Source organism: Aulonocara stuartgranti, assembly GCF_965226115.1.
Source record: "Aulonocara stuartgranti genome assembly, chromosome: 12".
Classification (NCBI taxonomy): Eukaryota; Metazoa; Chordata; class Actinopteri; order Cichliformes; family Cichlidae; genus Aulonocara; species Aulonocara stuartgranti.
In genome coordinates, this window is record NC_138948.1 from 10318170 (window position 1) to 10345378 (window position 27209).

General features: G+C 39.2%; 1 long non-coding RNA gene across 1 annotated transcript; it reads left to right on the top strand.

The window, feature by feature from the left end:
* Window positions 1-16714: 16714 nt before the first annotated feature.
* LOC309719020 lies at window positions 16715-23489 on the top strand. The gene is made up of 3 exons (XR_014280129.1): window positions 16715-18171; window positions 22624-22738; window positions 22827-23489. It is a non-coding gene; the product is annotated as an uncharacterized lncRNA (long non-coding RNA).
* Window positions 23490-27209: the final 3720 nt, after the last annotated feature.

Consider the following 27209-nt stretch of genomic DNA (forward strand, 5'->3'; position numbering starts at 1 on the left):
TGTGATATCAGTGAAAGCAAATACATTTATTTAACTCTCTACTGACATTAAAAACTTCCAAACAAACTAATTTAAACCAAGAAGGTGTTGGTGGAGTTGCAATCCACTGGCTGACTGGGCTCTTTCTGTGTTTGCATATCCTTCCTGTGCCTGCGTGAGTTCTTTCCAAGTATTCCTCTCACAGTCCAAAGACATGCTTGTTAGGTTACTTGGTGAATCTAAACTGGCAAAAAGTATCTGAACATGAATTGTGATCTGTTTCTTTGTTAGTCCTGCAATTAACTGGCTACCTGTCCAGGGTGTATCATGCCGTTTGCCCTGCGAGAGCTGGGATCATGATTATTCATGCATTATTAAATACATCTGTATGCTGTTGGAACTGGAAAAGGTCATTTCAATTTCTCTATGTTCTGCTGAAAGTGCTTAACCCATAATTTATAATGAGAATTGTAGTGTGTATTTTTCTAATGAATCTAAAGTTGCCAAGTAACTGTTACCATATAACTTATTCTCAAAAGTTTGTTTTTAGATAGTTGGATATTGTAGTTATTTATAGTGAAAATCGAGCTACCAAGATGTTAGTAGTTAGGTAAAGTTTTGTACCATTTGTATTAAAGGAAATCCTATTGATAGTAAATAATGTGGTTAGTGTCATGATGCTAAACAACAAAATTCTGTATAAAGTTTGACTTTATCTTGTACGAGGGAAAGGCAGAGGCTCTGTAAAAACAGCAGTAAATAACTTTGATAATGACTACTTTCTCTCAGTGTTAGTAAATAGCACTCTATTGATTTTTAAGCACACAACACGGGCGCACAATTAAAGTCTTACACATAAATAGATCCAGACACATGAAAACAGGGTTAAGGACTGAACAGAGAGAATCAGTCAGAGTGAAAGGCACCACAAATTTCAATGTATCACAGATGTACACATTCTGCTGGATAGCTTTCAGTTATCTGAACAAACATGCAAAAACGCACACACGCAGGCACACAGTGTCCTGAACTGGATAGTGATTCAAACATCCAATTTGCTGGGCAGATTACCCAGGAGGCCCCCGATGTTTGCCACCTGAGAGGGAGTGGGAGGTGACTAATCGGGAAGATGCTAATATGAGTTTTTACCTGCACACATACGCACCAACACATGCATGCACACACAGCACACACACAAACATGGCCAGTAAATATTAATTCTCAACAGAAGCACACAGCGACTGGCAACTTAATTACACTCATTTCGCTGTGATTGTCTCCCACAGGAGCACAGAAACACAGACTAACACATTATTGTCATATTGGATCATTTCCCCTATGAGTGTGTGTATTTGTGTGTGTTTCTATGCGAGCTTGCACTCTGTGCGCAATAGGAACCCAAAGCTGCAATTATTAACTGCATCGGCACAATGTTATTCTGCCAGATTTTTTTATTTATTTATTTTTTGCCTTCCATTTGCTGTGATTTATTTCACATTTTATACAAATCTCTCAAAGGTTTCCTCCACAATGATATACACTGACTTGCTGTAGAGAATATGCTGACAACAGATGTCCTAAATTGGTGCAGCAATCGCAGAATGATAATATATCTCATAATTAAGACAAAAATGGAAAAAGCTTGTTGAGCAAATTTAAACAAAGGTTCTCTTCTAATTTAAAGTCATTAGAGTAACACAGTGAGGCAGATTGCAGGGAAATTAGTTTCTACAGTTGTTATCTGGTTATTTAAATCTTTGATTCAAAGTTAAAAGTACATTTTATAGTATCATCCCCAAAGTAATTTCACAAAGTACTGCAATTTATTATGATATGTTACTTTTTGAAAACTAGTTTTCAAGATTGCATTGATATATGAAGTTTTTTCCTCTTTTTCTTTTTTTTGTTACACACTGGGTATAATTTGCTTTAGTTTATAATCAGTGTTTTTTTCATGGGTTGCTAGGAGAATAGTTCTACAAAGGAAAGAGTTCAGAGCAATCTATATAAAAAAATTCAAAAAGTGATTCTGAACTTCACCATCATGGGGTATTGTAGGGTCTTTACACTATAAAAGGTTTCTTGAGATCACTGGCACTATATAAACCACTATATAAACCACTATATAAACCACTGCCTAGATCAGTGAGATAAACATTCAACCTCAACTGTCCCTTTTTTAACAGTTTTCTTTAGGAAAAGCTAATACAAACAAGAAGTCCAGGTTGAAGACTAAAAGAGTAGTTTTGATTTAACTACACCACAACAGTGTCCACAAATAGACAAAAACAATGCAAAACAAAGATAAAGGCAAGCTGGGAATATAGTGATTACCTTCAGCAGTAAGAACAGAGTTTGCATTGGTCTGACAGCATTTTCCAAAGTGCCTTTAAAATAAGCTCCACAGATGTAACATTTCATTCTGAAAAAACGAAAGCAAAAGTTGAGAATACCTCTTAGATAAAATAGATGTTTTATTTCTTTGTTGATTTCCTATCTACATAGGCCACAGAAATTCTAAATGTGTAAAGCAGGTTGTTTGATGTAGAAGGTTGGAAAGAAGTATATCATTGATTTTTCAGTTTGCTAAGCTTGAATATAAATTAGATTTTCTTCAGATTTTAGCTTCGCTGTAAGACGGCAACCGCACACAGAGAAGAGTCTGTTGAGAAAAGAGTCTGTAGAGCACACTGACCACCTGTCAGGAAAGGATCAATCTATTAAGCTTGATTTAATGTTTTGGATAAAGTTCTCTCTCTCTTTAATCCAAATGGAAGATTGGTAAAGATTGGAAATTAGAAAAAGAAGACATACAGATGGAATTATAAAGCGAACAAACAACAACAAGGTAGAGGAACAAGGAAACTGCGAGATGAAGGTATAGTGACTGAGACAGACAGGCAGATGGAGAGAAGAGTGAGCAAATAAGAGAGAGTTTGGGATGGATGGATGCTGTGATATCAGTGAAAGTAAGCAGGACAGAAATTGTTGAGCTGGTTGTTTGGACAGATGGCTGTCTGTGTGCTAATTACAGACTGAGTGCTTGACACTGTGAACACAATCAAAGAGGAAACTAGCTTTGTTTGTTCAGCTTCACCCACACATAGGCATGCACACAGAAAAAAAGACACTTATATACACATTAAACACCAATGAAAACAGTTTGTAATGCCACAGAGTGGCACAGGCAAATACACAGAAACTCACATTAATACTTACACCGAGGCCCAAAGTGAGACCTGCACTGAAAACACTCTTATCACAAATTTACTATGCACTACTTAACTGAATTGCCACACTGTCCAAAGGTGCAGGATGACAACTGAACACAAACCTTTTATCTTCTGTTTTTGTTTTGTTTTTGCTTCTTTTTATTGTTTTAAAAGCTAAATATTTTTTTGGATTTTGGATGGATTGGGTGGATGTTTGGAATAGAGGAAAGGACGGACGGATGGATGTTTAACATAAAAAAGTAGAGAGACATTTTTTACTACAATTTGCTCATGAATTTCTCTCATAAAACATAATATTTAATTGATTCATATTTCTCCAACGCTCATTATGAACATAAACTGCAGTACTTAGTCACCTCTTATTTCTTTATATTTTGCTTCCAGGGAGCCAACTTTTTTCACATTTTTTAAAGTGGTCTTGACCAATAATTCTTCAGGCTTTCTGAACATCTCTTAAGTTTTTCTTTGAATATCAATGCTTTTTCATTCATTTTCATTCCAGTCCTTGTACCTGACCAAGTCGATCCATCAACTGTCCAAAAAAGCCTCATCAGAAATTTCCGTTTGAAGGTTGGTCAACAAGGCATTCTTAAGGAAGCGAAATAAGGGTTGGGGTATGGCAATTTACACAAGAACTGGAGTGAAAATCAGTCCACCAGGTCTTAAAAAATAAAAGGTCAGGCGGAGAGGTACAACAGTATCAACAGCTATTTGTAAAATACAGTGGAGGCTCTGTCACAGTTTGGGGATGGATTTTACAGAGCGCTGTTGGGGAACCTGTCAAAACTGATAGTATTATGACCACAGACAAATATCATCAGGCTTTGATCCAGAGTGCAATACCATCTGGAAAGCATCTGAATGGCTATAGCTTTACTTTTCAGAAAGACAATGATCCCAAACAGACTGCTAATGCAGTAAAGTATACTTACATAGAAAAACATTGGTGGATTGGCCTTTCCAGAGCCAGAATCTCAACATTTTTGGAGCAGAATGGGATTCGCTTGAGAGAGAATGCAGGGTATTTGTTTTTTCTTTTCCTGTTTCTTTTGTATATGTGACTCCATCAATCCATGTCTTCCATTTTTCTAATCCAGGGTTATGGTGGGATGCCGGAGCATAGTAGTTGTCATGGATTGAGCTGTATCTACATATAGATATATATATAGATAGATCTTTCTCTTTAGATATCTCTTTCTCTATAAATAGGTATGTCTCTAGAGCTAGAGATAGATATCTGTATCTATATCACTTTGGTCAACCTGTCCTGTTTTTAAATGTGCGTAAAAATACATTGACTTGTCATGTCTTTGAACTGTGGAAGGAAGTGAACCCATTCAGGCAAGGCGATCACAGGGCAAAGGACACACTGTAAAATATATCATAAATATTGTAAACATTAGAATTTGTTGCTTCCTGTGTATTTGTGTCCCAACTGGTCTGAATTTACAAAATAAACATGTGGATCTAGAAATTTTAATAGGTTTTTTTTTTTTTTTAACTATTTTCTAAAGAATTCATTCTTATTACAGAAGGTATGTTTGTTCTCCAGATTTAAACACTAGTCCTAAAATAAATCCTATCTATAAGGGCTAATAATAGAAATGTCAATCACATGTGAGAACTGTTTCCAAGCACTGACAGGAGGCTTTGTTGACATCTGCGTCAGCTGACTCCTTCTATGGGACTGTGCACCACCCTAATAAATGCTATTAGCATAAATTTGAGAAATTAAAACCACATTTATATTAAAGATACAATGAGTGTTAAGCTTTTGTTTTTTGGTTTTCATTCCAAGTAACCATCCTGCTTAAGCATGTATAATCAATGAGTCCTGGAAGAGGACATCTGTTAGGTTTACTCGAGCTGCAGTGATTTTTCACTGGCATAAAATCTTTTGTTTGTAGTCTGTTCAAGATGTGTTTGTTTGTTTTTTTTGCCTTTATAATTGAATGCATCTGTGACTTACAGGGGGACACTTAAACCTCTCCACACTAGCCAAAATAAACAGAATAACCTATGAGGCAACAGACTATCTCTACTTCACTTTTATCTGTGAAGAAAAACACAAACACAATAAAATGGCTATTTTCCATAAAAATGTTCCAGCAGCAAAAAAAATACACCACAGCACTGTAGAAATAATTTTAAAAAGCATAAAGGAGACTTTATACCCAAAAACCTGCAAGTCATTCCAAAGGACACCACTGTGTGTACGTATATTCCCATTTGCCCAATTATGTAAAATGGATCATGTTGAAACAATTATATGTATTTCAGACACATAACACAAGCCAACAACTTAACTGAAATGATAGAAGCACACAATTATCAACCAAGGAACTATGAAAATTCAGTCTTTCTTTCCTTCACCAAGGTGAAAACAGGTATATGTGGATGAAGTTCTTATATCAAGAGAAAAGGTAGCTTTCTTAACGTTTCTGAGTAAAAAGAAAGAAAAAAGATCAAACCAGGGAACCCAATGAGTCAAGAATTCAATAAAGAAAAAAATATAGAGCACACAGGACATACAGGTTTAGGAGACATACCGCTAAGTGCAAACAGGTGGCAAACTAACACGGGTTAAACTAATCAAGGATGATGAGACAAGGGAAGTTTAATTAAATACAAAGGGCAAGGCACAAAAGGCTACTAAAATAAATTTAATTATTACAACTAAAGAGGGGAAAGGGATTAACTTGATACAACCTAAATAAAACCAGAAAGTCAAAGTAACTTAAACAGAAGACTCAAAAAAACAGCATTGGAATATAAACCATAAAGAAGCTATACGAAATATAAGCAAAACAGGACCAGGGACTATGGTCACTCACATTGGTGTTTTTTAACCATAAGCTATAAACCTCTGCTATGGGTAAAGCTGGGGCAGAGCAATGCTGGGAACTTCAAGAGTTTCAGCAGCATCTTATTAGGACTTCTGGATTGGTGGGGAATTTCAGTTTTGGTGAAATTAAGCACCACCAAAAAGATTAAGATCAAGAGTAAGAGTAAAAGACAGTTTAGTTTAGATTGGCAACTGGAACTGGAACTCTAACTTGATCTCCCTTCTGTCTGCCTCATGAGTCCCCCTTCCTTATTGCTTTCCCTCTCTATTCAAGGCCATGTGTAAGCTTGTTGCATTAGCAAGCCACCCATTCCCACATCCCTTCACAGCTCAGTCACCTCCAAGCAGCCTCATTATCAGGGAAACATAACGAGTGGGGTCTTAACGAGCTTAACGAGGGCCTAACGAGGTGTTGGTGTCTGTCGTTACCTTGGCGTCTGGTTGCGCCTCATCAGGCAGCCATACAAAACAAGGTAACGGGCACCAGATGTTCTCTTAGTTTCAGTTTTTGTCTTGTGTTGCTTATTTTTCTGTTTTTATCACCTAGACTTTATTTGGATTTTTTCATACTTTCGTAATTGAAAAAGTTGGTTAAAATGTGAATTATTTTGAACAAATTCTTCAGTTTTTTTTACTGCAGGCATTTTCGTACATCAAAGCAGGAAAAACACAGGTAATAATGATGGCTGCATTCAATGCCCTGCAGTTACTGAGATTGATTCTTTACCATGCTTTCCTGCAGCACTTATTGGACTTGACCTTATGTTGTTTTTTTAATAAAGTAATTATTTTTCAAGTTAGGTTTTTTTTTCTATGCCATGAAAAAGTGATTGATTTGACCTTTTTTGCAGTGGCCTATTTTTTGTATGTCCATAAGAAAAACTGTGCATCTACACTTCAGTTATTCCCAATAAAAAGCTTACTTAAAAAATTAAATTAACATGCGAAATGGAACTAGACGGCCATAACAGGATAACTGATCAACTCAGTCATTATGACCATCAATGTTTTAAACCAGATTTGATATACCTTTATACATTTATTAGTCCAGATTATGAGACCCTAAACAAATCGTTCTCTTAATTAAAACTAATCAAGCAGGAATATTTTTAACGAAATATTGTCAAACCAGTAATCCACAAATTGCACAAAAAGTGACAGTAAAACAGGACATTGCCTCTAGCCTTGTGGGTGAAGGCCTTTGCAATGTAAAAACAAGCACCTCATTCTTTGAGTCCTTGTGAAACAAACTTTTGTTTGGTTCTTCACAGTTACTGCAATTTTAATGTGAGAAAAATTCAGAGAGTACTAATAGTCCTTAACACTTTATGCATCTGTCCTTATATACCACTGTATATGATGTTTGCCCCATTTTGTCTTTCTCTCGGTGGGTTTGACTAGATAGTTTAAAATGAATAAACTAAAATATTTCTAATTCTTGTACTCAATCTCTTTTGCCCTTTTATTGGCTTCTGACAATAACTCAGAGAAGTTGGCTAAACTTTTGCACTAATCCATAGGCGAACTTATCTTTTTTGTTTGTTTTTGTTTTTTAGACAGTGCTTACTGGAGTAAAACAGACCGTTCTGTCATCTGCCAGCTGTCGTGAAACATTTGCTGCTGACAAGGCCGCTAGCCTGGCTCAGACTGAGCCGCTAATCCTCCAGTAAGAGCCGTTAAACCACTACAGCTGCGGCAGGCAGTCTGCCACCTGAAGCCAACTGGACTGTCTCAAGCCACACACATAGGGATAGACTCAAACGCACACACAAACTCAGTGATGTACATCATATACAGTAGAATGTCAGACAAAGGCACCACATTTTTCCTCTTGTTTAATCTCTTCTGACAGTCTGTATTTGTATGCGTCTTAGGTCGCTGGATACGCACAGGGTCAGCTGTGTGATATTTGTCTGTGTATATGTGCGCATGTATAAAGAGACAGAGACAGACGGCCAAAAAGACCAAAAAAGACAAGAAAACACAGCAGGACAGAGCTCATGGTTTTGCCTTTTTCTATGTTTTACACGGTAAAACATACATGCAGGAGCCCTCTGCCTTAATTATCCCAGTGTGTGTTTGTGTGTTCTTTGTCTATATGAAGCAAAAAGGGAATAATAAAACAATTGACAATTAAATGGGTAGGTTTGAGAATGTGGCGAAAGGGGCTTACCTGTTTATTTATTCATTTAGGGTCTACACACACACACAAACTGACACACATTTGGACAGACCTCGAGTGAAACAGCTTGCAATGAATATTCAGTGAATAATATTGTATGTGTGTGTGTGCATGCGAGAGAGAGAGAGAGAGATTAATATGGAAGTATGGTTACCGCCTTGTATAATCCCACTCAACAGGAAACCTACACTCCTGGGACAGGACATTTTGTGTGCTGTGTGTCTATGTGTGTCTCTGTGTTAGCTCTCACAGTGAAGTGCTTTAGGGACATGGGGGTACTTGTGTTTCTGAGTTAAGTAGGAAATCAGCACAGCGAAATACAAAAGGTTAGGCTAAACAGAACACAGACACATGCAAACACATCTTTAGCTCTCGGCTGCGCTCATTTTTTATTTAAACTGTCGTGTACAATTCTGCATTGTGTGTCATTTTATATGTAATTATGGCTTGCGTGCTTTGCTACAGGCCAGCTTTTACATTGGGAACAATTAAACACCTAGAGCATGAACTAGATGGCTCTCCAAGCATATGCATAAACAAAACAAAAAGAAAATGTAAATATAAGATCATATTCTACTATGTTTTAGGAATCTGCACATGTAGGGGACTACTTCTATAATCTACTGCTCTTTACATATGAATAGTCAAAAAAAATACCTGTGAATCATGTTGTCTTTCCAATTATGGCTAACATATGGCTAAGTTTAAGTTGAAAAGAAAGTGTCGTATCTAATGACAATATACCTGGAGTAGAAGCAGTACATATGTATTATATATATATATATTTAAATATATATATATTTAAATATATATATATTTAAATATATATATATATTTAAATATATATATATATATATATATATATATATATTTAAATATATATATATATATAATACATATGTACTGCTTCTACTATATATATATATATATATATATATAGATATATATATATATATAGATATATATAGATATATAGATATAGCTGCCCTCAGAACAGCTAAGATCTGAGGGCAGACCACAGCGACCTCCCTGAACAGGGTCCAGTAACCATCACAGTGGCAGATATCCAAGAAAGGGTCTCCAGTATGAAGAGTTGGACAGCACCAGGGCCCGACATGGTTCACGCCTACTGGCTGAAGAAGCTGACTGCACTCCACGAGCGTCTGGCAGCACAAATGAACCAGCTGCTAGTTAACGAGAGACACCCGGAATGGCTAACTGAAGGCCGGACGGTCCTGATCCCCAAGGACCCCAAGAAGGGACCGGTCCCCTCCAACTACCGACCAATAACCTGCCTCAGTACTACATGGAAGCTCCTGTCAGGCATCATATCGGCTAAGATGAACAGGCACATGGGTCAATACATGAGCGGGACACAGAAAGGAATTGGCAAGAATACCAGAGGCGCAAAACACCAGCTACTGGTAGACAGAACAATCAGCCGAGACTGCAAGACCAGACTGACCAACCTGTGCACTGCCTGGATTGATTACAAGAAGGCCTATGACTCAATGCCCCACAGCTGGATACTGGAATGCCTAGAATTGTACAAGATCAATGGGACCCTAAGAGCCTTCATCAGGAACTCAATGGGGATGTGGCGTACAACACTAGAAGCCAACTCCAAGCCCATAGCACAAGTCACCATCAAGTGCGGGATCTACCAAGGAGATGCTCTGTCCCCACTGCTGTTCTGCATAGGCCTGAACCCCCTCAGTGAGATCATTAACAAGACTGGCTACGGATACCGACTACGGAACGGAGCAGTTGTCAGCCACCTCCTGTACATGGATGACATCAAGCTGTATGCCAAGAGTGAACGAGACATCGATTCACTGATCCACACTACCAGGCTATACAGCAATGACATTGGAATGTCGTTCGGACTGGAGAAGTGTAGTCGGATGGTAACAAAGAGAGGGAAGGTAGTCAGAACTGAGGGGATTGAACTACCAGAAGGCAACATTGCAGACATAGAGGACAGTTACAAGTACTTGGGGATCCCACAGGCGAATGGGAACCATGAAGAGGCCGCTAGAAAAGCTGCAACCACCAAGTACCTGCAGAGGGTCAGGCAAGTCCCGAGGAGTCAGCTGAATGGTAAGAACAAGATCCGGGCCATCAACACGTACGCCCTGCCCGTGATCAGGTACCCTGCTGGGGTAATAGGCTGGCCAAAGGAGGAGATAGAAGCCACTGACATAAAGACAAGAAAGCTCCTTACCATGCATGGAGGGTTTCACCCCAAATCCAGCACCCTGAGGCTGTACGCTAAGCGGAAGGAAGGGGGCCGGGGACTGGTGAGTGTCAGCACCACAGTCCAGGATGAGACAACGAACATCCAAGAATACATTGGGAGGATGGCCCCAACTGACCGAGTGCTCAGTGAATACCTCAGGCAGCAGAAACCCAAGAAAGAGGAGGGAGACGAGGAACCATCATGGAAGGACAGGCCCCTGCACGGTATGTACCACCGGCAGATAGGGGAGGTGGCTGATATCCAGAAATCCTACCAGTGGCTGGACAAAGCTGGACTGAAAGACAGCACAGAAGCACTAATCATGGCAGCACAAGAACAAGCTCTGAGCACAAGATCCATAGAGGCTGGGGTCTATCACACCAGGCAAGACCCCAGGTGCAGGCTGTGTAAAGATGCCCCAGAGACAATCCAGCACATAACAGCAGGGTGCAAGATGCTAGCAGGCAAGGCATACATGGAACGCCATAACCAAGTGGCCGGCATAGTGTACAGGAACATCTGTGCCGAGTATAACCTGGAAGTCCCGAGGTCAAAATGGGAGATGCCCCCAAGGGTGGTGGAGAATGACCGAGCTAAGATCCTGTGGGACTTCCAGATACAGACGGACAAAATGGTGGTGGCTAACCAACCGGACATAGTGGTGGTAGACAAACAGAAGAAGACGGCCGTAGTGATCGATGTAGCGGTTCCGAATGACAGCAATATCAGGAAGAAGGAACACGAGAAGCTGGAGAAATACCAAGGGCTCAGAGAAGAGCTCGAGAGGATGTGGAGGGTGAAGGTAACGGTGGTCCCCGTGGTAATCGGAGCACTAGGTGCGGTGACTCCCAAGCTAGGCGAGTGGCTCCAGCAGATCCCGGGAACAACATCGGAGATCTCTGTCCAGAAGAGCGCAGTCCTGGGAACAGCTAAGATACTGTGCAGGACCCTCAAGCTCCCAGGCCTCTGGTAGAGGACCCGAGCTTGAAGGATAAACCGCCCGCAGAGGCGTGCTGGGTGTTTTTTTAGATATATATAGATATATAGATATATAGATAGATATAGATATATATATAGATATAGATATAGATATATAGATATATATATAAATATATATAGATATAGATATATATAGATATAGATATATAGATATATATAGATATAGATATATATAGATATAGATATAGATATATAGATATATATATAGATATATATATATAGATATATATAGAGATATATATAGAGATATATTATACTATGCTATTGCTCAGCAAACACTGATGTTATGATTCTGTCTAGTGTTAATAACAGACATTCAGTCAGACTTTATGCATGCATTAGGAGATGAGATGTTCATCAGTCTTTATTAAGATACTTCAGGTAGCATTTGTGTGTCTAATTAGATGCATCTAGTTTCATAGCTTGTTTGGTGCAGAAAACAAATTGGATGATTAATGTGCTGATGAGATGTGATTGGATAAATTGACAGCAGGATCATTTTATCAGCTAGTTATTCCATCTGTTATTCAGTCAGTGAATCCAATATCAGGTTAATTAATCAGTTAAACAGCAGTTGGTTAATCAACCAACCAATCATACTGTAATTAGTTTATTCCTCAAAGAGGTTTTATCCCTCATCACCCCGTCTACCTCCACTATCACCACTATCACCCTTTTAGATAGTTGGGAAATTAAAATATAGTTTGCAGCACATAGCAATTCAACAAGTCTTGACTTCTCAGGGTAGAGGAAGGAGGAAGTTCTCTGCTGGTGTGCACTTATAATACAAAGTAAAGAACTATTATTGCTCTGCTATTAGCTTCTTTGAATGGTTTAGTGCTTAGCTTAGTCATTTAAGCTGTTAGGTTTTGTATTTTGAAATTATGCATTTTTTCTTTTCAAATTTGACTTCAGATATGAAGAGAAAAATGTACACAAGTTCAGTATTTTACTTATTTACTTATATGTCAGACTTCTGACTTTTTGTCCTCTTTACTGAAACATGAATGACTAACCCTTTGAGCTCCTTTTGTTTATAAACAGATACACAAAGTACTCTTCAACTGTTGCAGTTCCTACAGAAATACTGCTCATGATATAATTTTCTTGCCCTACAACAGACTGGCAACCTGTACAGGGTGTGACAGCTGGGATAGCCTCCAGCCCACTGGCGACCCTAAATAAGCAAGTAGGGGATGGATGGATGGATGGATGGATTTTGTAATGGAATGATTTGAATTGTCATAGAAGAACATCATTTTGCCCTTGCAAAATTTACCCTGCATTACATTTTACATAGGCATACATAAACTTTCATTCTCCTTATCCAAACAAACATGTAGGCCTGGTCTACTTTGGGTGGCATGGTTGTGTTTTGGTCTTCACAATACGAAGTTTGCCTGGATGGGTTTCTTCCTGGCTTGCTCTCAAACTCCAAAGGTCTGCATGTTAGGGTAACTTAGTGATTCTAAACTGGCTGTGGATGTGAGGAAGATAAAATGCTTAAGATCATCGTATGATTGTATGATTAAAACACTTGAACTGGTGCTATTTATTCAAATTCATATTTCACTAGTTTAAGGAAACTGCAAATACCACATAAAGGATAATTGATGTGACAGTATTCATGAAGCATTACTCATTACCATTTTCAAAAGGTTGCCCACAGTATGCATCCACCTTCTGGGAGCACAGAACAGTAAAGGGTTAAAGCTATGGCTGTGGATATAATTACTTCTTGACTTTGTATTTTTGGCTGAATTTATGGTGTTTATATATGGTTAAACTAGATGTAATGTAGCTATTGTTTCCTGATCTTGATTTTAGCATGGGGTACATAGTATTCAAAAGTCCTGCACTTCCTTCAGAATATTTCAATCAACCTGGGCAGCTGACATTTAAAGAGGTGTAACTGAGATCTAGCAGTTGCAATGAATGTTGATTAGCAGCCACTGCAGAAGGTGAGTCTTCTCAAACTGCAGGGGAAATGATCAGGAATTTGTGGGATAATTCATAAAGCTGTACAACTACTATAAAAAAATTAATAAAAATAATTCCACTCTCACCCCTGCGGGCGGTCTATCCTTCAAGCTCGGGTCCTCTACCAGATGTCTGTGAGCTTGAGGGTCCTGTGCAGTATCTTAGCTGTTCCTAGGACTGCACTCTTCTGGACAGAGATCTCTCATCTTCCTGGGATCTGCCAGAGCCACTTGCCTAGCTTGCTCACTGCACCTAGTGCTCCGATTAATACTGGGACCACTGTTACCTTCACCCTCCACATCCTCTCCACCTCTTCTCTGAGCCCTTGGTACTTCTCAAGCTTCTCGTGTTCTTTCTTCCTGATCTTGCTGTCATTCAGTATCGCTCTAGTCCTCATACTAAAAAAATTGGAATTAGTGCATAATTTAATTTTAATTTCAAAATTTCCATTCAAATGAGTGTGCTTAAAAGTAAGTTTCTAATACTTTACACAATGTTCAGATGACAGCAGTAACACTAACACTTGTGTTTGACATGATTTATTACATATCTTAACACTATGTAGTGTATATCTATATCCCAAATACTAATAATACACATAATTCACATTTGCAGAGGAAAAAAGAAAGACAGAAAAAGTCCACATTCTCTAACAGGCATGGGAACAGGAGTGTTAAACAGTAAAATCCCATAAAAACCTTAAACCCTCTCCTTGGGCTCCTCCTGGTGCTTCTCTTCCTAACTTTGCCCCTTTAGAACCGACCTAGTCTACTTTGTTATTTCTGAGGCAATTAAACATGTTCCTTTACCCAGTCTGTGAATGGTAAAATGGAGTGGATGGCCTTCAGGATAATCCTAGAGAGGGGGCAGAAGGATACATTTGTAGCAGGTCACTGAGGAAAATGACACAAGAACTGTGTGGTAGTCTCTGAGTGAGGCAGGAAGAGACAGACCGAAAGAAAAGAAAAGAAAGCTTTTCCACAAAATCTCAACTCTTTAGATTCTTAAAAAGTGTAGAATCAGCATAGCCTAAACATTACGACTGAAACATACTGTACCTAAAGCCAGTCTGGAAATATCACAGATTTATGTGAGAACTGTAGACTATAAAACATGTAAAGTGAATTATTGTGGCCACTAGTATTAATATTATATTATTTAGTTGTTGTAGTTTTTATTGAGTTTGCTACTAATGTGGGTTTGTGAGGGGGAGCATATTTCATTTTACTCGATGGGAGTCACTGAGACTGTTATGAGACGTCATCAGTGAGGTCTGTTTGGAAAACTCAAAGACAATCAAAAGACCAAAAAATGTCGCTTTGTGTTACAATGGTGCTATTGCACAACAACATGCCCTGTTACCCTTCAACTATTCAACTATCTTTCTGGCCTTTAATTAGTTTCTGTCATCATTGGACGTATTAGCATCAGCCAAGATATTAGATATTCATAAAGATATCCATGCTCCCTAGAGACACTGATTAGGATGAGAAAACACTCCCAGGTGAGGGTTCTTTAGCCCTCTTTAATATCTTAGATGGAGATGAAATCGATCCACAATCCCATTCGGAGTGCTGAGGTGAGGATCTTCCCACAGTGAACTCACGATGTGTTATATAAAGCAGATTAATATCGCTGCCATATTTAGACCTCCAATAATTATTCCTCAACTTAATTTACAAGATTGTAAATGCTGCACTGAATGCATCTGAACACTAATAAAATAAAGTTTGCATGTCTGATGAAAGTGTATGTAGTTGATAAGGAAGAAAGACAGACTGTCTTAAGCCAAAACAATAAAACCAGTGTTTGTTTATTATTTAAAATTAAAAGAAATGTTTGTTTTTTATTCATTGCTGAAGTTTCTGTACTGCATTTCCTATTTTCTGCTGCACAATATTTCTTTATTTATAAATATTTATATAAAAACTGGGTTACTGATGTGAAAACCTGAGTAATAACCACAGAAAAGGGTGAAAAGGCAAGTTTAAAGTATATTCACTGCACATAAATTTTCATTAAAAACACAATTTTGCAAGCTAATAAGACTTCTATGCCTCAGTGAGTAGCATGTTTTTTGCCATATCTGCATTTTACATGTTGGTTAAAGCAGAAGCAGACCTGTGAAAAATCATGTTTCTCATTGATGCTTCCCTTCAATTTCATGCAAATATGCACATCCTGCTCAGCTCAGAGACCAAATGTGGATGTAATCCCCGTACTGCAAACTTACATATGCTCACAGGCAAACAAATGGAAAACATAAAAGGACAAAAATGCAAAAAGAAAAAAAAATGGCAGTGGAGATGCACTATTACTCTGACCCATGAAGGGTCTGTCTCCACCTGCCTATTTACTACTAGAGAAAGTATAAAATGACAGTAAAAGTGTGCTAATTTAGCCAAAGCTAACATGGTTTGATGAGGAGTTTGACATCTTTAGAAACATACATTTTTTAAAAGGAGTTTGATGACAAGATTGATTTTTTTTTCTTTTTTTTCATTTGTTGGCAGAGCAAAAACTAGTATCCAGTGATACAGTATTACTAAGCTCTTGCTTAAAGTAGGCCAGGTTTGTCAACTTTAAATGTGTAGACCACAGTTTCCTTCATTGCTTAACAAGAATTTGGACCAGAGAAAAACACACCTCTTTATAATTATGTGCTCCCTATCCATTTTTATATATACCGACAGCTTCATGCATCTTGCCACGTTCTTTGTATGGATGTCTTTACTTTTCTCCACTCCTTCCTGGCTGAAGAACTGTAAAATACTTACCATTAGCTAACGTAGCAATACCACACAGTGAAGTTATATAACTGTTAGTGTTATATGAATCTATATCACTGGTGTAGATTTTTATGGCTGAGCTGATTTTAAATATTTTATATTCAGTTTAATCACCAGTAATGCATCATATTCTCTATATTTATAAATGTATAAACATATTCATGAATATATTTTTATATTAACCTGTTTTATTAAACTGGACATGGACGGAGATGTTTGCTTGGTAACGACTCTCAAACTGGTCCCGGAGCAATGAAGATTCCCATCACCATCAAGGAGCTGGTCCACATGCATGTGTAAACAATCAAAAAGAGCTGCTTTTGCTATCGGAACGTGGACTTGCCTCTCAAAATTACAAGCGCTACAGATTTCAGTGAAATTGGAGTAAAGCAGTAAAGAGTTTATCATGCTTCTAGAAACACTAACCGCAAATTGGCAATAATTTAAAGGATGCAAAGGATGCCTGCTTTACGACAGAATGCCCTTCTGGCTGCCTCTGCCTCAATTTTATCCCACAACTTAGACATTCACATTACTCACACTCTCATTACACATACATATAGGATCTTGGGGGTGGGCACGATACACGGAATCCAAAGTACCATCAGGGTGTACACCCCACCCCTGGCGTCGTTGCCCACCTCTCAATGTTAAATACACGTAGACATTGAGGGCCAGCAGGAGGGACCATGCGCTTACCTGCTGCTCTCTGGCAGGTAGCTCCATGCCCTCCTGGGTTTTAAATAGAGATGGCACGATACCACTTTTTTATGTCCGATACCGATACCGATATCATAAATTTGGATATCTGCCGATACCAATATGAATCCGATATAGTGTTTTTTAATCAACAAAACTGTTTTTTAAATATCTTGCTGCATTTTGTATAAGTTCATACTCAAGTTTAAAACAACAACTACACTAAAGCTATTCTGTTATACCTGTATGCAAAAAAAAAATATTTCATAGTTCAGCAATACTGATCAATCTAATAAACTTAAACCTACACCATCCTCCCTATTCTGGTATTTTAAAGAGTACTTAGCATAAATATTAAGCAACCTAACTAATAGGGTTCCAACTCCCAGCAACAACAAAAATAAATAAATAAAAAATAGGGAACCACCCCTCACGCGCCACCTCATGATGCTTAATCGACGTAATCAACCTTAATTTGATGCAGTGTGAAAAAAAATGCACAGAAATCAATTATTTTTCAAGAAATATTAAATAGATTCAACATCTTTCTTCAACAAAATTGCAGACTGCACAGATGGTACCTTCCCAAAGGAAAAAGTACTATAGCTTACTAGGGTATATATATTAGACTTAATAGTTACTATATACAGTAATTGACTTCTATTCATTTTACATCAAATTAAAACTTTGGGTGCCAGATAATTATTTATTAAAAGCTAGACATTTTAAATGAGAATAAGAAAGAAAAGTATGTCTTTGTGCCCCCTTTTCCCTGTTAATGCCCTATCGGCCCCCCTGGCTAAACTTTGCTAGATCCGCCCCTGCACAGTTACCAGCGTCAGCTACGTAGAAAAAGATCCTTGAGTAGAAAGTAATATTAAATACATTCTAACAACAGCTGATCAAGCTTAAACGTGCTGCTGTTGTTCAGCCGCTGGTTTCCTCACTCGCGACAGAAAAGCCGATCAGCTGATCGTTAAGCAGTTTCATGATTGAAGTAGCAGCAGGAGAGGCAGTCGCTTGTTAAGCTTAACGCAGGAATGCTTTACAAACATTCAGAGATGGACTTACACACTTGCTTTACTTCTCTCGGGATAACTTTGTCGGAGATGAAATGCCGGGTTGCTAGCGAAGCTCCAAATGCTATCCAGACCACCGACAGGTCCCGCATGCCACAGCCGCTCTATCACGTGATGCATACTGCTCCGACGTGCTAACGTTCTGAGGTGAGTTACGGCGTGTTGCAAGTTTTGTGAGGTGCTTTCGTGATATTTAATGGATCGGATTACATTTTTTTATTTTTCTCCGATATCCGATCCAGTAATTTAGGTCAGTATCGGACCGATACCGATACGTAATATCGGATCGGTCCATCTCTAGTTTTAAATGCACCTTAGAACACACATGCATCAACACTACAATGAGCGGGTTGAGGGAGGTTTGGGGTCTTCTCTCACCCCCATTCTCTGCGACCTGCTGGAGCGGGGGGGCTAGGAGGAGGAGTTGGCCGTCCGACTGCGGTCTGGAGTGTGGGGCCTCCCTGCTGCTGCGGAGTCGGGGCGGTCTGCCTCCCCCCACCGCAGGGAAAAGGGTAACACCACCTGGGTCTGGGTGCAGTTCCCCCCCTCCAGGGGCAAGGGTACCTAGACCCGGGGCTTAGAGTACGCTTGGGGAGTGTGATCGTGTGTACAGCGTCTCTTTATGTCTGTCTCCACGTTGGTTGAGTGTGGAGTAAGTGTATATGAGAGCATGAGGGTGGGAATGGATGTTTGTATATGTGTGTGCCTGTATTTCTGTGTCTATATGTCAGGTTGGGTGTCAGGCGCCACCTCTCTGGGGACATCTTAGGCCTCCATACCTTGGAGGGCCTATCTCCCCCTACCACCACTTCCCCTGCCAGTGGCGGACTCCCTCAGACATCGGTGCGTTGGTGGTTCTTTGTGTCCGGGGATGGGCGTCCAGGTACACACCGGCTCACTCCTTGGCGGCCGCTTATCGGGGCCTGGAGCCTGGGGCTTGCTCGGGCCACTTCGGAGGTGGGGTGTCCCCGGCCTCTCGGCCTGGGGCTCGGTCACTCAGGCGCAGCTGGCTGCCGGCGGAGCTCACGGGCGCGTCACTGCAACTCCCCCTGGCTTCTGCTCCGCGGCTGCTGAGTGAGCCCTCATCTGGGACTCTCCTCAGCTCTTTCTGGGACAGTGGCGCGGCTGCCCCTCTGTTGGTCTTCCTTGGTCTCTTGTATTCTGGGGGCCTCTGGATGTCTGGAGTTTTGATCTCCTCCATACCTGCTTCATGCCCTGGAGGACGGGGCTGTGGCCCCCCCCCCACACCCTCTAGCAGATCATTACATGAAGGTGTGGCGGACCACCAGGTGGCTCCACTCACACACAAGTTGAAAGGAAATGTGGAGGTATGTAACAACGACAGGAGAGGTCTCAGTGTCTCACTCCAACAACTTTATTAACTGACAGAACTTCACATATAGTCAGCGCCAAAATCTCCACCCCCACACGTGCGGGTCGTTTGCTTAGACCCAGGGTCCTGGACTGAATGGAGACCTGACTGTGTGTTCAAGGGGGGGTATGTGTGGCGGACCACCAGGTGGCTCCACTCACACACAAGTTGAAAGGAAGTGTGGGGGTGGAGATTTTGGCGCTGACTATATGTGAAGTTCTGTCAGTTAATAAAGTTGTTGGAGTGAGACACTGAGACCTCTCCTGTCGTTGTTACATACCTCCACAAAGGAACCTTTTAAAAAACAAAAAACAAGCGCGTCCATGCTCACAGGTGTACACACGGGTGATCACACCCACAAACTACACCCTTTTTTGGCTCCTACCTCAAAGCACACTGTGTTCTGTTGATCTTATGTGCTGCACAATAATGTTTAACATTTAGTATTTACTGTCATATTCCCATATATCATTGTGATGTTGTTTATTCTATTACTCTTGTTCTCTTCTGCTTGTTTTCTTTTTTCTTTCTCAGCAGGTGACCCAGGTGATTGATATATGCATTTTCTTTTTCTTTTTTTTTTCTGCCCATTCTGTTGGTTTTTGGTTTTTGCCCTTCTCCCCCGTCCCTCTTCTCAGCTGTTTCTCTTTCCCTCTTTCTTTCTCCCCTTCTTTCCCCCAGTCAAGTCTGTCCCATATTCAGTAAGTGAAAATAAAATAAACAATAAAAGGTGAATCAAATGGACCATTATGGCAAGGCTGGGATGGTCAGTTTGGTAAAGTAAATCTGTTGGGCATCTTTCTTTGCCTTTAGACAACAATTCTGATGGCAAAAGAGCCAAACGGGACAGGCAAGAAAAAAAAAAAAAAGAAAGAAATACAAGGAGAGAAATTGCTTTGATTTTTACTCACAGCTAATTTTAGATTTCATTGGACAAGCATTGCCTGTCTTGCTTGTCCAGTTACATCTCAATTGTTTGACTTTATTTCCAGCATTATAACTCACAAGTCGCATGAATTTTTTTACACAGTGTTTTATCATTATTGCACACCTATGCAGCCCCTGTTTGGTCTTACACCAGCAGCACACAAGCTGGAGGTAAAAGCATGCCTTTTCTGCTGCACCACATCATGCTCTTCCTGCTGAGGTGAGGCAGTTGTCTGCAATATATTACTTAGAAAATTTCATATATATTTTTTTAAAAGTATAATCATCCTTGGGTTTGGACCCAGGATTTTAAGTTCTCAATTTATATCATTCAGTTTAGGATTTTCTTTATTTTTTATAATAATAATTAGGGTTTGATCTATTGTCTCTTTGGATTGTATATATCTCATTCCATGTGCCTTGGTTTATTCCCAGACCTCCCTTAGTGTTGTGAGACTGTGTATGTTTGTGGTTAGTCTGTGTATCTGTTGGTTTATTTCCCCCTGGAACTAGACTCTGTTCACCTCAAACATATATGCTGTGGCATTGCTGGTCCAGTTGTTGCATTTAACTCTTTCTCACAGAGTGAGTCAGAAACTTCAAGGAATTACCAGGAAGCAAAGAATTACTTTGAGAACCAGGAATTACTCTGAGAATGTTACAGAAGTCTTAGTCACAAGAGGTTGGCTGGAGTAACACTAAAGTGGAGACCAGCAATCTGTGAGAGAACAGTTGCCACAACTGATCCTAAAGTAGCACATACAGATGAGGGATATGAGCTGCAGGTGTAAAGAAGCAAGCTTGGGAAAAAAGATGCTCCACCCACCTCTCCACCTTAGATTGAAAAAGAAAGGGTGAAAGAGAGCGCTAGGGCAAGATCAAGAGATGGAAAAAAAAAACAGAAAACAGAGAACGAACCCTAGCCTGTGCTTAACCCTAACAGACCACATCAGAGTCTTGTGTTCAAGTCCTAAATTCTGAAATTCATGACATAAAGGCCGTGAATTTTTCCAAATGCTCATGTCAGTTTCCATTTCATGTTGTTTATTATGGGCCAGATTAAAAAATTAGGGTTCATCCAGGACATTTTATGAAGTTAAAACATCAGAGTATTTAAATAAGGGGAGCAAGCGTTGACTTGAGATGTTCACTGATTGAGTAGCCTGTTTTATATTTGCTGTCCATCTGGCTTCCCTTACACCTTAGTTTTTTTGTATTTGTGGGTCCCGCTTCTTGCTAATAACATGTGAATACTGCAAATAACTCAAAAAATCATTATTTTATGATGCATGCTGTGGCACACAACTGATGTAGCAAAAGTGCAGAAAGTTTTAGTTCTAAAAAGTAAAAGACAAGGACAGACAGATGAGACAATGGAATAATCGAATACAACATAACCTGCATCTGGATGAACTGCGTAATGTATACAAGAATACACACCTATTTCTATATCTGGGTGTGTATTTGCTGTGTGTACACAAGGTGAGCAAATGCAGTGTGTGTTTAGTCTTTGGGTCAATATCAAGAGTCAAGCCTTATCCCTGTGTAATCCAGCTACCCCGATAAAGCTTTTTTTTCTGTGTGTATGTTTCTGAAGGTGTGTATACACACACACACACACACACACACACACACACACACACACACACACACACACACACACACGTGTTGAGGATGCACGTTTTATCCCTGTGTAATCCACTGAACTTGATGATCATGAAAGTGATACTTCAAATAGGTTTGTTTGTATGATGAAATCCTTTCTCAGTTTTTCTTTTTCAATTATATCTCCTTGGGAGTGTGATCTCATAATCAAGGACACAGACTAATGAGCATTTGCACTAATGGACCGTGGGAAAAATCAACATGACTCATTTTATCCAGACTAATATCAGGTAGACATTCATATGGTCCTTAGAGAGTACAGTTTGGGTCTTCTTTTTTTCCTGCTTCTTTCTCTCTCTCTCCTTCTCTAACCCTTTCTAGGTGGTTATTGGGCTGGCTCTGTCTTGCAGGTGCATCTGTTTGAGCCATCCCTTCCACACTATTTCCATATTGTGTAATCAAGTTTCTGGTATTTAAAGGCTGGATGGTGTACTCAGTCTCCACCAGACTGTCTTCATGAATATGGTTGTACTACTAATGGTTGTAGCTTTTGGTCTGTAACGTCATGTATCCATCTTCTTTTCCACTTGGAACCCAACCTGAAACCTGTCCATCTGGTTCTCCACTAAACTGAGGAGTCTTACAAGAACCTCAAGCCAAATCTACCCACTTCATTCTGTTTCTCCCATTCCCAGCCAAAGAAAGGACTTACCTGTGCTCCACCTGCCTGCCCACTCTCCACCTGCATTCTCAAGGATTCCCACCTGCCATTTGTGTACGTCTCTAGAGGCCTATTGAGGAAACAAACAAGTGAGCCAGTGAAAACACACTTAATTCTAAGCAATATTCTATTGTACTCACTTTGGCAGTTGCTAACATCCTCTCTCCTCTCTGGCAGGGTTTCCAGTCTCTGCCCTGCAAAATATACAACCTCAACCAGCCATTCACCAGTTGTTGTTTTTTTGCAAACACTTATCTTTCATTCAATAATCCTTTTAAAACTGCCAACTGTTGTTTGAGTCTGTTCTCTGAGTCTGCTTTAAGCCAATACATGACATTCAGAGACTTCTGCTGGTTCCTGAGCACTGAAGGTCATCTTGATTGTCTTGATATGAGTCATGTTTGTCCTTTTCTATGGTACACCAATCCTAAAAGGTTTTAACATATAGTCCATGTCTGAAACAAATGTGTTTATAGATTCATTACATTCCAATCAGTTTTACTAATATAACAACAAGTCATAATACCAGTTACATCATATTGTAAGATAAAGACCCTGCAAGGTAAAGCAATAATAGAGAGAAATTGAGACAAACCCCCAACAATCAGAGGACTCTCTATAGAAAAATCTCACTTTTAATGGGAAGAAACCTCCAGAAGAACCAGCTTCAGGGAGGGGCAGCCACGTGCTGTAACTAGTTGGTGTTTATGCATAGGAAACAGGACAAAAGTCCCACTGTGGAAGAGAGTCACAGTTTATTAATGAGTAATGATTAAATTCAAAATGGTGTGAAGAAGAAATATTGAATTTATCATAGGAAGCCCCAGCAACTCAGGCCTGTTGCAGCATAATCAAGGGGTGGGCGTGGGGGTGGCTGAATGTGTGTGGTGGGGGTGGAAGGTCATCTGATCAAACCTTAATTATAACCTTTATCAAAAAGAATCCAAATCTTACAAGTAGACAGGGTCTGTCTCCTGAATCCAAAGAGGTTCCACAGAAGAGTAAATAAAAAGTACGTCCTTGAAAAACAATTAGACAATTCTACCATCTATTTTTGTGAAAAGGTAACTGAACCTAATATATAATATAATATAATATAATATAATATAATATAATATAATATAATATAATATAATATAATATAATAATATGTTAGTACATGGGAATGCAAACGTTAATCCTATCTAAATTCAAAATCTCACCTCCAATCTGTTCTGTATGGCACAAGCAAGTAAAAGACAAGTTTGTTTGTTTTTTAAAAATAACTATTTTCTTATATCTGTATTGTAGAGGTTGACTTTGCCTCCACACATAAAACAAAAAATGAATACAATCAATGGTTCCCCCAACTGCCATGAGATTTGGCAGTTGGGGGAACCCTAAGATCTGTTGTTGTGGCTAAATGTGGAGAAAAAAATAAATAATCTCTAATGTGAGCTCCAGTAAAGGCTGTGATCAGTTGACCTGGTCTCTGTGGATTAACACAAGTGAATTCAGCAACCTATATGCTAACTTGGCTGATTTCCATCCCCCACACATATACTACCTTTATACTAGACAGTGTAAAGCTGGTACAAAGGTTTAGTTAATAATTTGAAGAATAATCAGCTTGTATGCAAATTAATGTTTGCACTGAGCACCAGTCCAACACAGTGCACAGTTTACTAAAGAAACATTTACCACAGCTAGCCAACCTGAGACGAGACGAGTCCACAGTCAGAGGTCATAAGAGGACCATTCATCACCTTCATTTGTGCTGTTTCTAAACTTTAGGGATTCTGAATCCTGACTGAAACTCTTCAAATAAAGACAACAATTGTCTTTTGTCTTGTTTGTAGCTCTAGTTTGTCTGTTTTTTAAATCGTCTACATGACTATGATAAACATTATGTATTCTTTTGTCTTCATCTTCTTTCAGTTGCTCCCTTTAGGCGTTGCCACAGGGGTTCATCTGCCGCTTACTCTATCCCTGGTATCATCTTTAGGCACAACACCCCTCTGCATATCCTCCTTCACTACACTTATGAACCTCCTCTGAGATCATCTGCTTTTCCTCCTGCCTGGTTCCTCGATCTTCAGCAGATTAGTGTCTCCTGTGTTATATATTTTATTTATTGATGTTTCCAATTTGGACTAATAATTAAGGCATTTCTGGTTACTCCATCTGAAATCAAAATAAAAACTAGTATTTTTCCACAAAAATCTAGTTGGATAGATCATAACTTAACTATGAGAAAGCTGCGTATATCTACCCTAGGTCCTGAAAATGTGGAGTGACCAGGGAGTTTGTTACAAGAGGCAAATAATATGATAATAATCTGATTGTAATTTACACTAATCTGCACACAAATAGAAACCTTATCAAGAAGTGGAGTGGGTGTGCTTAAATTTTACTGACATATTAAAGTTTGCCTAACGACAAACCATAAAATGTTATTTTCAGGGTTTTTGTTGACACCTACTATCAAACCGTAATGTATGCAATTATATCAAGGCTTATATGGTACTTTTGTAACAGTCTAATTTGTATTACATAACAAAATAAAAAGGGTACATTTAAAAAAAAACATAATGGCCTACTTTCTTCATCAATTTTGTATATATATACTTTTGTTGCTATGATGCCAGGTCTCTCTTGGAAATGAGATTTTTAATCTCAATGAGATTTTTTACCTGGATAAATAAAGGATTAATAATAAAAAATATATTATTTTTCTGCAGTGATCCATTTCTTCACTCTGGCTGAATTTCTTCCAATGTAAAGTAACTTGCAGCTCAGAAAGCTCCTTCAGCACTGCCTTTCTATCATTTGCATTTTGTCATCTCCAATGCCATTCATTTTTTAATTCATTCATGTTTCCTGCTGTCTCCCTTGAATAGATCTGTCTGTCAGTCAAATGTGAAATCTCAGAAGTCAGTGATTCAGTTTTTGGCAAAACTCAAAACCGCCATATTTCCATTTTTTCTGAGATTCCAGGTGTATTAACTCAAAACAGCTAGTGAGACACTGTGAAAGAATGGGTCACTTTCAGAAGCACAGTGATTTCCAGTGTGGTACCATGATAGGGTGCTACCTATGCAATAAATCAGTCATGAAAATTTCTTACGAAATAGTCCACGGTCAACTGTTAATGGTTTAATAACAAAGTGAAGGCAATCAGGAATAACAGCAGCTCAGCTACAAAGTGATAGGCTACATAGAATTATAGAGCGTGGTCAATGGATGCTGAGGCCCATAATGTCCAGAGGTCACCAACTTTCTGCAGGATCAATTGCTATGGACCTCCAAACTTCATGTGGCCTTCAGATTAGTGCAAGAACAGTCCTTAATGAGCTTCACAAAATAGGTTTCCATGGTTTAGCAACTGCACCCAGGCCTTATTTCAGTGCAAACTGTCAGATGCAGTAGTGGAAAACACACTGCCACTGGACTCTAGAGCAGAGTCTGGTGTTCTCTGGAGTGACAAATCCCACTTGTTGATCTGGCAACGCAATGGGCAAATCTGGATTTGATGGTTTCCAGGAGAATGGTACTTGTATGACTGCATTGTGCTAAGTGTAAAGTTTGGTGGAGGGGAGGTTATGGTGTGGGGTTGCTTTTTCATTTACCAAATATGGGCACGTAAACTAATCTCACTTTGCTCCTTTGAAGCTGAATGTTCAATTAGCTTTGAGCATCCGTGAACCTACCCAAAACAAGAGAATCATAATTCCTCAAGCATGCATCCATCTTGCATTATTGTACGATGAGTGTAAACGCACACAAATAAAAACAGACTGACAGTGTTTTCCAATGTTTAGTAAAACTATTTAAAATGCATCTGACTCATTATCCATTTTTCACCAAACTAATTCCAATACACAAAAGAGAACAGAGCTGTATCTTCTCCAACAATCAGTCTCTCAGATTTTGTTGTGGCATAGGGGAGAGCCAAGATTTTTCAGGCAGTTAAACTGATGCACTTAGAAAGTCAATGATGTCTCCAGGAGTGGAAACGTGGTACAAATACACACTCACAAACTGCACTCAAATAAAAAAAATCATGCTGTGAGAGGAAGAGAGTGAGTACTGGTTACTTTCACAAAGCAGGAAGACACCTACAGATGAACAATCCCACACAAAAAGACGGAAAGATTGACGGGTAGAATTGGAAAAAAATCAAAATGTTCACGGCGTTCAGCCTGCCTGACTTATATTTATGACTTCATATATGATTCATCTTTTTCTCTTTCATTTCTTCCCCTTTTTTCCTTTACTGTCTTCCCATGTTTGATTTATATTTGTGTTTCTTTACACCATCATTTTGCATCAAGATGGATTAGCTCCACTTTCCTCCAACAGTCCAAAGATTTGCATTTTAGTTTAACTGATTATTGGCTATATGTGTCTCTCTGTGTCAACCCTGTGATAGTCAACCCAAATAGCCCAAAGGAATCTCAAATCCCATTTAAATTAATTTGAGCTCAAGTGCTACACCTTAGAGAGAAACAAGTTCTCTTTGGATACATGAGCAGAAAGTGCAGTCACTGAATTATTTTCATGCTATTCAGTGACCATTAC